Source organism: Crocuta crocuta, unplaced genomic scaffold, assembly GCF_008692635.1.
Source record: "Crocuta crocuta isolate KB4526 unplaced genomic scaffold, BGI_CrCroc_1.0 scaffold318, whole genome shotgun sequence".
NCBI classification, from domain to species: Eukaryota; Metazoa; Chordata; class Mammalia; order Carnivora; family Hyaenidae; genus Crocuta; species Crocuta crocuta.
The window spans coordinates 3,432,429-3,443,679 of record NW_027531425.1 but is presented as its reverse complement, the minus strand read 5'-3'; the positions used below and the strand labels follow the sequence as shown (position 1 = coordinate 3,443,679).

The 11,251-nt window shown below is 55.0% G+C and overlaps 1 pseudogene; it reads left to right on the top strand.

Moving 5' to 3' along the window:
• Window positions 1-1,930: 1,930 nt before the first annotated feature.
• LOC144238215 (proline-rich protein 3-like) overlaps window positions 1,931-11,251 on the top strand; it is a 61,464-nt pseudogene continuing 52,143 nt past the window's right edge.

The window sequence follows — 11,251 nt, the reverse complement described above, 5'->3', positions numbered from 1 at the left end:
AAAGTGGGGAAGGGAGAGCTAGGGGCAGACAGGTGTGAGGTTATAGGAAAGTCAAGTAGTTTTTTTTTCTTTCACGTGAGGTTTCTGCTCCAGAATGATACTAATGGAGAGAGAAAGAGGGAGACAGAGAGAGAGATAGAGACAGGGAGAGAGAGAGACAGAGACAGAGACAGAGAGGGAGAGAGGCAATGAGACAGAGCTGCTGTTCCCACCCCACAGGGAATTTCTGGAAGCTGCGGGGGAGACCCGAGGGCCATGGGTGGTAGGGAGGGGCAGGTGCCCTGCTACCTGCTCTCCACAGGCTTTATTTTTATTTTGACCAGCAGATGCCACTCACTAAGGACTCCAAGGCTCTGCACTGGCCAAAGCATTTTGCATGCTGTTTTGTGTTTAATCCTCACAACAATCTTAAAATACCATCACTGTTCTCATTTCATGTTGACAACTGAGTATCTGAAGCTCCTACTTGCTCAAGGTCACACAGCTAGCAACCGGTGGAGCCCAGGGTCTCGTGAGGATTCCCTGCAGGGGTGTGTGAGCCCTTGAAAGTGGCCCCTTCCTGTGGAGTCTTTAGTCTCAAGTTGTTCGCACCCTGGGGACAGAACTGGGGGTGAGGGGACATGCATGGGAATTCCTGGAGACCAGCTTCCCCCAGCACCCAGCCAAACCCACTCCCCGCTACTCAGACACCAGCCCAGAACTTCAGCCACAGAACGGCAAGGCTGGAAGGACCCTGGGAAGCTATCCAGTTCAACCCTCTCAATGTACAGGTGAGGAAAGCAAGAAAGGGGCTTGCCCAAGGTCATACAAGGTCACATTGGAGGCAGAACCTAGAATTAAACTCAAGCCTCCTGTCTTAAACCAGGACTCTGCCTACAATACCCTGAGGCCCAGTGAGAAGCTACTGTTTCGTCTTAACTGCAGACCCAACCAGAATTCACCCAAGAAAGAGTTGGGTCAGCCTTTCCTCTGGCAAAGGGCTGTAAGGTGGCACCATGGGGTGTTACGGGCGATTGGAGTGGAGATCTCTCTAAACAGAGATCTTTCTAGACATGATTCCTTCAGATCATCCTTGTCTGCAGTGGATGCAGCCTTGTGTAGAGCCAAGGGTCAGACAGCATGACCTTGGGTGGGTCCTTGACATCCCCCTTTAACCCCGGCGACTCCTATCTGTCATAGGGCATCTTTCCCCAGGGAAGGCTCTGTGCCCCGCAGGGAAGCCAGACATTCTCACAGCCGTACTGGAGATTTTGCAAGTGGGAAGAGATGATGGATGGGCAAGCTGAGGGTCTCAAGGCCTTGCTGACTTTTTAAGGGGTGGTACAGTTTCCTCAGAGGCTCTGTCGCAGGGGGAATGCAGCTGGTGAGGCGCCCCCCACCCATTCCTTCCACCCCCAGCATGCTGGGGCGCACAGGTGTCCCAACTGGTAGGGACTTCGGATACCAGAAGCTCCAAAACCCTATTGAAGAGACTGAATCTGAGGGGTAAGTCAGTTGTCCAAGGTCATAGGCCAGGTCAGAATGGAAGCTTCCTGACTTCCCGTGGAACGCTGGGTACACAGCTCCACACTGCCACCCCCTCCCCAGGAAGTGAGCGTTGAGCTCTCCGCAGAGAGGCCTACATCAAAGGCATGAATTCCTAAGCACCAAGGCTAGAGGCAGGCGCCCAGCGGACTTGTTCACCAAACACTCTGCCCCCAACCTCGTCCCCGTTCCCGACTGGGGCACCAGGTGTCTCCATCTTCGTGAGGTTTCAGAAAGGTGCAACAGCTTGTCCAAGGTCACACAGCAAACTGAGTAGAGCATCCCTTCCTACTGCCCCGCTGCCCCATCCCCACCCCCCACCCCGGTGTCTCCAAGCTCTGCGGTTTGCCAGAATCCTTGGGACGCTGCTTCCTCCAACGCACCAAGCCGCGGCATTTGCGGGAGTATGAAAAAGTTTCCAGAAGAGGAAGGGGTGAAGATGCCGCCGCCCATCCCAGCCCCGGTCCACAGCGGCGGGGCAGGGGGCGCGGAAAGGAAGCCAGCTCCGCGCATCGCCAGTGTTCCCAGCGCGTCCCGCTCTGCGCCAGGGGGCTCCCGAGCTCCGTGCGCGGGGCGCTTCGGCTCAGCCTCACTGCGGCGGGGGCGGGGGGTCCCATACGCACCCCGCACCCACTTTTCACCCTACACCCACCTCATCCACCCTCCCCCGCACCCCTTCCCGCGGTTGCCTGCTTGCCCAGGGTGCCCGCGCAGATGCACCGCGGCCTCTCGCGCCTTCTCCCCGCGCGCGTCCCGGGCTCCCCGGGAGCAGAAGCAGGGCAAGGGCGAGGGGTGCCCGGGGTAATTCAGGACACCTCCCCCGGGACTAACCGGGTGGCTCCGACGCGAGTGGATTTCCGGAGCCCACTCCCCCACCGCGGGCTCCGTCTGGCACTTAGTTTATCCGGCTGTGAGGGCCGAGCCCAGAAAGTCGGAGTGTCCCAGTTTAGCGACCCTGCATCCGCCCGCGCCCCAGGCCCTCCCTGTGGCCGCAGATGATCGGAGCGCGGCTTCGCTCGGGACCACGGGTTGCCTTCGCAGAGCGTCCCCGCCCGGGGCTCCTCTTACCGGGGACGTTCTTGCGCGGCTGGGCGAGGGCTCGCCAAGGGGGCAGAGCGCGGGGACGTCCGGGGTCTCGAAGTCGAGGTCCCCTCTTCCNAACCGCGAGGCAGGGCCCCCGCCCCGGCAGCCCCCGCCCCGGGGAGGCCGCCTCCGCGCGCCCCGCGCCCCCCTTCTCCCGTCCGGACGGCCGGTGGGCGGGGAGGGAGGGGCGGCGAGGAAGGGGAGGTGTGTGCGACGGAGAACGCGGCGGGCGGGAGAGGGGTTCAGCCCCGCGCGCCCCTAGAGAAGTTTGCGGTGGGTGGGGCCGGCTTCGGGTCCCCGGAGCCCCGCGGGGCAATGCAGAGGAGTCCCCTCCCGCTCCGCGCCCTCCTGCGACACTCCCCACCCCACCCGCGCCACCCACGAGCTTTACGAGCCTCTCGGGAGCCGGGATTGGCTGGGGGAGGGGCGGCGGGGAGGGGGGATCTCTGCGCTGTCGGGAACCGGCTAGCGAGTAGGAGGGAGCCGATTTGCTTCAGGGGATACGGATGAAGGTTTTCCTGAATCAAGAACGAAAAGAAAAGGGAGGGAGAAGAGGAATGATAGAGACAAAAGGCGGAGAGCGGAGGGGAAGGGGAGGTGAGGGGTTTGGGCCGGGAGTGCTCCGGCAGCCTGCAGCCCCCAGCATCCGCGGGAGGGTGAAGTCCGGACTGGAGCCCGGGGGGCTCTCCTCCAGCCCCCTGGGGAGGGGAGGAAGCGGTGGAGGGGCCCACTGGGAAGTGTGTGCTGTCCCGGACCTGGGTCCAGTGCCCAGGTAGGAACCCACTCAAAAAGCTCTGTGCGTAGGGGCCCGGAGCCTCCCTCTTGCCGCAGGCAAGGAGGCCTCCGCGAGCACAGGGAGGACGGGCCATTTCCCACACTCACGAGGCAGGAGCTGCAGGGAGGACTGTGGCCCAGGTATGGCTCCTGTGCCTCAGTCTCACCCTTGCGCCTCATCCTCAATGCCCAGCATTCACCCACTAAGACCTCAGGCCCCCAGCGCAGCCCTGTGCAATCTCTGCTGGTGTCAGGCCACCAGCCCTCCCTGGACCTTCCCAGCCCCACCCCATCCCTGCCCTCGTCCCCACCTTGCTCCAGCACTGCATACCCAGAGTCAAGAATCAAGTTTGGGGTTTGACTCAGGAAGTGACCCCCTCCCCCAAATCCCTTATATGTATGTGTTGGGGAGGGCCTCACTCGGAGCTTTCCAGGGCTTTTTATCTCCACAAGAGTCTGAGGAACCCTGGGAATTCCCAATACCTGCAGCGAGTCCCCTCTCCCTGGCCCAGCCCCAGGACAGCCACATCTCCACATGACCCCGGACCCGGACACAGAGCCGGACCGGACCCGGAGCCGGGCCACTGCAATGCTGCGGCACCGGCTGCTTCGAGCCCGGCTGAAGCCTGTCTTTAGAACAGCAGCTCGCTAGTCACGGACCCTGGGCTGCAGAAATAGCTGATTCGGGGATTTCCAAGCTGCAAGCTGAGTAGGGGAGTGTGTGCCACCCATCTACCAGGCTGGGGCCACACATCAGTGTTGGGAAGTGTGTGTGTGTGTGTGTGTGTGTGTGTGTGTGTGTATGTGTGTGGGCTAAAGGACAAGACAGATGCCTGAGACTCTCTAGTCTCTGCTGACCCCTCACCATCCTTCAGATGGAAAAGGGGACTGAGCATCAAAGCCTCAAGGTCAGCCACTCCTCAGGAGGACACCAGGGACTCCCCCCATCACACCCCCATACCACAGGGCAACTGTGAAGGGCCTGTCACCTAGTTGCGCCTCTTGTTTCTCCCTGGGGGAAGAAATGCTTCTCTTCTGAGATCCACCAAAATTTTTTTTTTTTTTTTTTTTGCCAGGAGGAGGGAGAAAAGGGCTGAAAGTTCAGCGGGCTGGGTTCAGCAAAGACTAGGATGTCCTGATGTTGCAGGTCCCGAAACTGTCCTCACTTGCCTACTTGACCAGAAAAGCAGATGGCTTAGTGACTGCAATGTAGCACTGTGTGGATGCAGAGGGATGGAGGACATGATCCCCCCCCCGCACCCCTCCCCAGGCTCCTTCCGGTAAAATGGATGAAACGATACCCGAGTTTTACTCAAAGCTGCTACCAGTTAAATTGGGTCTAATAACAGAAAGTAAAGCATCTGTATAGGACTATGTCTGCTCCTTCTGAAAATATCTGTGTCTAATATATAAGCTTCCCTCAATGTGCCCTCTGCCCTCCTGGGGGAGTGGGGTTCTGATAGGGTAGGGAAGGGCCAGGTGACATAGGCATGGGGCTGGGCCCAGCTGGGGAGGTGGGAGCACTGTGGTCCCTTGAGAAAAGCCAGCTTTTGCTCAGAGCCATAGGGGTGGTAACCTTGGTTTTCCTTGATCCTTTTAAACAATCCCAGCAGGTAGCAAGGCAAGGAAGAGAGAGTTCACCACTGAGGCACAGGAACCCCCCAAAGGGGGAGTGACTCACCCAAGTACTTGTTTCGGTTTAGTACAGAGTTAGGGCACAGAGCTGGGTCCTGTGACATCAGATGCTGACCTTCTCTAATCTACAGGAGCTGGATGCATAGCTATAGCCGTGCCCTCCACCCCAGGGGCTCCTTACAGTCACCCCTTACCAGCTTCTTCTTGTAGACATCTGTAGATGTGCCCCCCTCACCCTCCAGCTCCGGCTGGCACTGCCTCCACCCTCACCCTCTGTGCTCCAGCTGGCCTCCTTGCAGGTCCTGAAAGGGCTATGCTCTTCCCTGCCACAGAGCCTTTGCTCATGTTCTGGTGGGCATCCAATAAATCTTGGTGGTTCTGAGGTTCCGTGCTCTCAAATCCTGGCACTGCCACCTGGTGCGTTGTGCTGTGTGACCTTGGGCAATTATATAATCTCTCTGAGCCTCAGCTTTCTCATCTGCAGCATGGGGATTCTAATTATAAAATAGGGTTGTCATAAGGATTAAAGGGATAATGAATGCACCGAGATGAACACAGCGCCCTTCCTGGCATAGCTGTGCTAAAGAAATAAATGTTGTAAAGAAATGAGGGTTGAAGAAATAAAGGAATGGTTATACTCCTCTACTCTCAGCCTTCTCCCCGGGGTGCTAAGTCAATCTCCTCTCCTTGTCCCCAGCCCCGAAGCTCCCAGGACAAAACAGTTCAGTGGCTTCTTCTCTCTCCACCCAGGCTTCACCTTTCAGCCCATCATGGACTCTCTACTCTGACCCTGTGTTGGCTTATTAGCATCTCCCAGAAAATCACCTCCACATAAGTCCACAGACTAAAATAATTCCCTCGCCTCCCTCCCAATGAGATGGCAGTGCCTGAGCCCCTCCCACACAGAAATTCTGGAGCTGCCCTGGAGCTCGGGGAATCTGGTCCAACGCGGCAGGCTCAGGCTTCTGTGGCCCATATGTTTCCCGGGCCGGTGGATGGAGGGCCATGTTAGGAAGAGGTGCCCTGAAGAGGACTTTGCAGTCTCCCTGGGCTGGCTTCCGGTTGCTGTTCACATGTCCTCCTCTCTAGCTGAGCGAGCTGGGCCTTGCGGGAGGCCAGTGCTTAGGAGGCGGACAGTGCCTTCCCCCCAGCCCTGTACCAGCCCCACAGCTGGTACCCTGGAGAAGCAGCTGAGGGCAGCCTTCCTGGAAACCCCTGGCCCACAGCCCAAGCCCAGGCTGACTGAGAGGGAGAAAGAGGGGAGGAAAAAGGAGAGGGCGCGCTGGAAAAGCCAACCTAGTTCTTCACCTTGACCAAGTTCCCTCCCCGCCTCAGACCTGTCCAAACAAAATAATGACTCTCGGTTCTTCCCTTCCAGAGACACGACTGGATTTTTGTAAAGAGCTTCTAAATCCTGTGGCCAACACCATGACCGTCACTAGTGCTAATGGACCCCGCTCCTCCTCTTCCCCCTCCTCACCCTTGCCCCCCTCCCTCCCTTCCTCTTCCTCAGCTTCGCGGAGCAAACGGAGCAGCGGCCCCTAGCGTTCATTGGGAGCCATAAGGCTTGGAATCATTGGATCTTCACAGCAGTCCTAGGTGACAGGGTGGAAACTATGCTTGTTTAAAAACAGAGGCTCCAGCTGTACGACCTTGGGCAAGTTGCTCAACTTCTCTGCGCCTCATCTGTAAAATAGGAACAAAAATGGTATCTATCTCCTTCAATCATTGTGAATATTACATGAGTCAATGCATGTGAAAAACTTAAAATAATGTTTGGGACATAATAAGTGCTCAGTAAATGTTAGCTATTATTTTTTATATTATCTCTATTTTGCAGATGAGAAAGCAGATAAAAATATCTGTTTATTTAGTGCCTATTATGTGCTAGACAGCTTAAATGTGTCATGAGGGGCCAGAAGTTCAGGGTGGGTGAAGCTGAGACCCATATGCAGACACTAAACCCGCTGACACCATTCTTCCGGAGTATTTATTTGCATCTGTTGGTTTACATGCGGGCTACCGAGTGGTACCCTGGGGAGACTTTAACTTACCCATATTGGACTCCAGACACATGGAGGCATATCTGGCCATCTTTAAATAGAAGTTTCTGATAAATTGTCAAAAGGAAGGGATACAGCTGACAAAATGAGCCAGACCCCACAAACAGCTTGAGAGTCAGAGGGCACGACCCTCCAGGTTGGATAGAGTGGCTGGCCCTTGACCTTGCCTGACTTGGTAGCCTGGAAAGAAAAAGAGCTGGGCGTAAACTGAAGGAGGTCTCAAGAGCTGGCTTGCTGAATCTAACACTTCAGGCTCAGGCCACCCTGCCCCTCAAATGAGCCTTTCCCCATGGGGCTGGGGAATTGTTCTCACTCTCTGAAAGAGGCTGCGGAGCTGGGAGAGATGGGAAGCCCGAGCCGGTGGGCACATCAGCAGCAGGAGCAGAGAGAGGCTGCACAGAGCAGTGTGGGGCAGCGGTGGTGTGGGAAACCGAGGCTCTGACACCGGCGGCGAGCGGCAGCCCGGACCCACGTGATGACACGCATGCCAGCTGGCTTTAGGAGGCTCCTAGAACGTAAGCTGACTGAGACCTAGGAACAGGTAGGTGGGTGGAGCTGACGCAGTACAGGTACTGAGATGCTAACGCTGATGATGACCACAAAGACTGGAAACACGCGTGGGTAGCTCACCGTTTCAAGGATTAAAATGAACTTAACACAACCACTTCAGGAAAGAGGATCATTCTTATTCCCAGTTTACAGACAGGAAAATTGAAGTAGACAGAGGTAAAATAACTTGTGTAAGGTCACAACTAGGAAGTGGAAGGTGAGGATTTGAACTCTGATCTGCTTCTGAGGTCACGCTCTAAACCCTTCTTCCATATGCCAGTCAATTTCAAGTGCCCTCATTCTTTTTTTTTTTAATGTTTATTTATTTTTGAAAGACGGAGACAGAGTGTGTGTGAGCAGGGGAAGGGCAGAGAGGGGAGACACAGAATCTGAAGCAGTCAAGTGGCCTCATTCTTAAGCAAAAGTTGGACAAGGTTGTGGACACTGGGTCCTTCATAAGATTTACAACTACCTTTTTGTTTTGTTTTGTTTTTGTGTTTTGAGAGAGAGAGAGAGAGACAGGAAGAGCACAGAGGCAAGGGGCTGAGGGAGAGAGAGACTGTTAAGCAGGCCCCACACTCAGCATGGAGCCAGATGCGGGGCTCGATCCCACAACCCTGGGATCATCACCTGAGCCAAAATTAAGAGTCAGACACTCACCCAACTGAGCCACCCAGGAGTCCCAGCTTTACAACTACCTTATAAAATCGGTGTTTGTCCCCATTTCACAGCCAAGTAAAGTGAGGCTCAAAACATGCAAATGATTCACCCAAGTTCACGTAGCTGGGAAGTGCCAGGGCTGGGATCCAAGTGCTAGCCTGTGGGGCTCTAACACTCATCCACCTCCCCAGTGGTGACGTGACTTGCCCGAGACTATGCAGCTAACTCCAGTCCCTCCAGTGTCTTTCTGGTCACAAGAAAAAATCGCCGCCATATCCCCCATTTTCCTGGACATGAGGCGGGAGTCCAAGTTCTCTATAGTCTCAAGACAAACACATAGGCCATCTAAGAACAGATGTTTGGCACAGGGCCCTGAAGAAAAAAGGGTCTGCGGTTGGAGGATCTTGCCAGAGTTCAAGAAGCCAACGTAGTCAACTCCCATAGCTGTAGATGTGTAAACTGCAGAGTCAGGAAGGCTGTTTACCTGCGCAAGCCTCACGTTGCCAGGTGCGCCTGCCCACTGGGAGCAGGGATTTTAGCCAGCCTGACAACCACCAGAAGAGGCCTTGTGTTTGCACAAGGTGACGTTTTTGTCGCCATCTACTGGTCAGAGCAAATAGAGAGAGAGGGCGCGTCATGTGTGTCTGTTCCTTCTAGCGTGTCACAGGACTAGTGGGTCTTTGGGGGACAAAAAGGGAGCCCAGCAGGGATCCTTCCAAGCATTTATTGAGTCCGTACTATGCGCCACCACTCTGCTAGGCCCTACGATATAAACTGCTCTAGGGCACGACTCCTGCCCATAGGTCCGTTGGGGGAGATGGGTCTATAAACACATAATGATGGAGCAAGGGATACATGGTCCAGAGCCAGTGCACAGGGAAGCTTGGAACCAGTGGCCAGAGCCTTGCTGGCAGTGACCATGGATGTGAGGATCGCCCAAAGAAGACAACTTCCAACTGATTCTCGAAGTACGCTTCTGATTTGATCCCATGTCAAGGGAATATCAAGTGCTAAAAAGTGTGGAGTCAGGAATGCACTGGGCATGTTGTCTGGAGACCCCGGACAAAGCGGGGCAGTGGCTGGAAGTGGTGCTGGAGGGGCGTCAGGACCCCACCCCAGGGCCCCACAGGCCGGGCTGGAGGGGCCGGCTTTAACCCTCACAGGTGAGGGCACTGTGCAAAGCTTCGAAACTGTGAGCAGGCAGTGAGCTCAGGAGCCGCATTGGACAGAGACAAGGTGGGCTACTTACTGCCACAGGTAAGTGAGATGACCCCCGACAAGGCGGGTGCAGGGGGAATGAAGAGGAAGGGGTGAAGACTCATGCTGGCGACTGGGGGTGCAGGGTGGGGAAAAGGTTCCAGGGAGACCCTGGTCTCTGGCTTGTGTCTCACCATTTTCCAAGATGGCGAAGTCGTTCATTAAGAGAGGTAGTCCCCTGAGTGGGGAGACGGGGAAGTTATGAACTGTGAGTTCAACTGGAGGCCTGTTCGGTAGGGAACCTGTGCCAGATTCAGGAGGAAATGTAGGCCTGGAGTTTAGGAAGGAAGCTTAGACGAGATACACCTTGGGAAGTCACTGATTCATAAATCACAGGGAGAAACTTGCTCTGAAGATGCTAATAACCCAGTAAGTGGCAGTGATGGATTTGATCCCCAACTGTTAGATTCTAATACTGGTTAGTTCTCTTTCTCTTCAGCATATTTCTATCTACCAATAGAAATACTTTTCAGGTATAAGTTTCTGTTCTACCCATTTTACAGAATTGGAAAGTTGAGGCACATTTTTAAATAAGCCACACAAGTTTATTATAGAGTCTGAAGTGGTGTCCGTCAGAGCTATCTGGAACTATCTCTAGGAGAGCTGCTCTCTCCCCAGAGCGGGTGGCAGTTGATGCCAGTGGAAGGGACACCCCTGGAGACAGAACACTCCTCATCCCTTTGCCTTGAGGTAGTGACAGCCAGAAGGATGGTTTGGAAGTCTGGCCTGCTGGGGAGTACGCATGCGTCAAGGGTTGTGGTCATGGTGGAGGAGGAACTCATGGTCCATGCATATATGGGCAAGAGGGAGTGTTCAGGGTTCAGCCCCTTGCTTCACTGTTCTCCCAGGATCCACCATGCAGACCCCCCCCTAAGCTTTTCATCTCTCACTCTCCTTCAGTGGCTGGCACTGCCCTTCTTCAGGAGACCTGCCCCAGATCAAGCCTGATGTATCAATCTGTCTTCCCTGCTTCTGCGTCCTTGACAACAATAGATTAGCACAGTCAGTCCTCCTGAGCGGGGATGGCTGGAGCCCAGGGCCAAAATGGGAGGCGACTTGCTACAGCCAGGGGGCTTCTCAGCCTCTCTGTCCATCAGTTACCTGGGGAGCTTCAAAGAAAGATGGCCAGCCCCCTCTCACCCCCTGTCCAGAGATTCAGATTCAATTAGCCTGGAGGGGCCCCAGCATCAGTCATTCTCTGCGAGGCCAAGGTGGAGAACAGACAACTTCAGAAACACTGTTTCCACTGTGGCTTCAAAGTCAGACCTGGAATCTCGGCTCTGCCTTAATATTAAGGGTGAGACGTGAATGAATTTCATAAACTCTGTGAGTTCCACTTTCTTTTTATTTTTTTTAAGTTTATTTATTTTGAGAGAGAGAGCGCGCAGGCACAAGTTGGGGAGGGGCAGAGAGAGAGAGAGAGAGAGAGAGAGAGAGAGAGAATCCCAAGCAGGCTCTACACTCTGGGCTGAGCCCAACACAGAGCTTGAACTCGAGATGGTGAGCTCATGGCCTAAGCGGAAATCAAGAGTCAGAAGCTTAACCAACTGAGCCACCCAGGCTCCCCTCCAGTTTCTTTTGCTGAAGGAACATTCGTAGCCAAACTCCCCTAAGATAACACGCATACAAAGCACCGTGCCTAGAGCTTGGGCTGTCCTTAGACGCCTGTCACTCCGCCACCAACTTCCAACTCCCTTAGAGTTTGG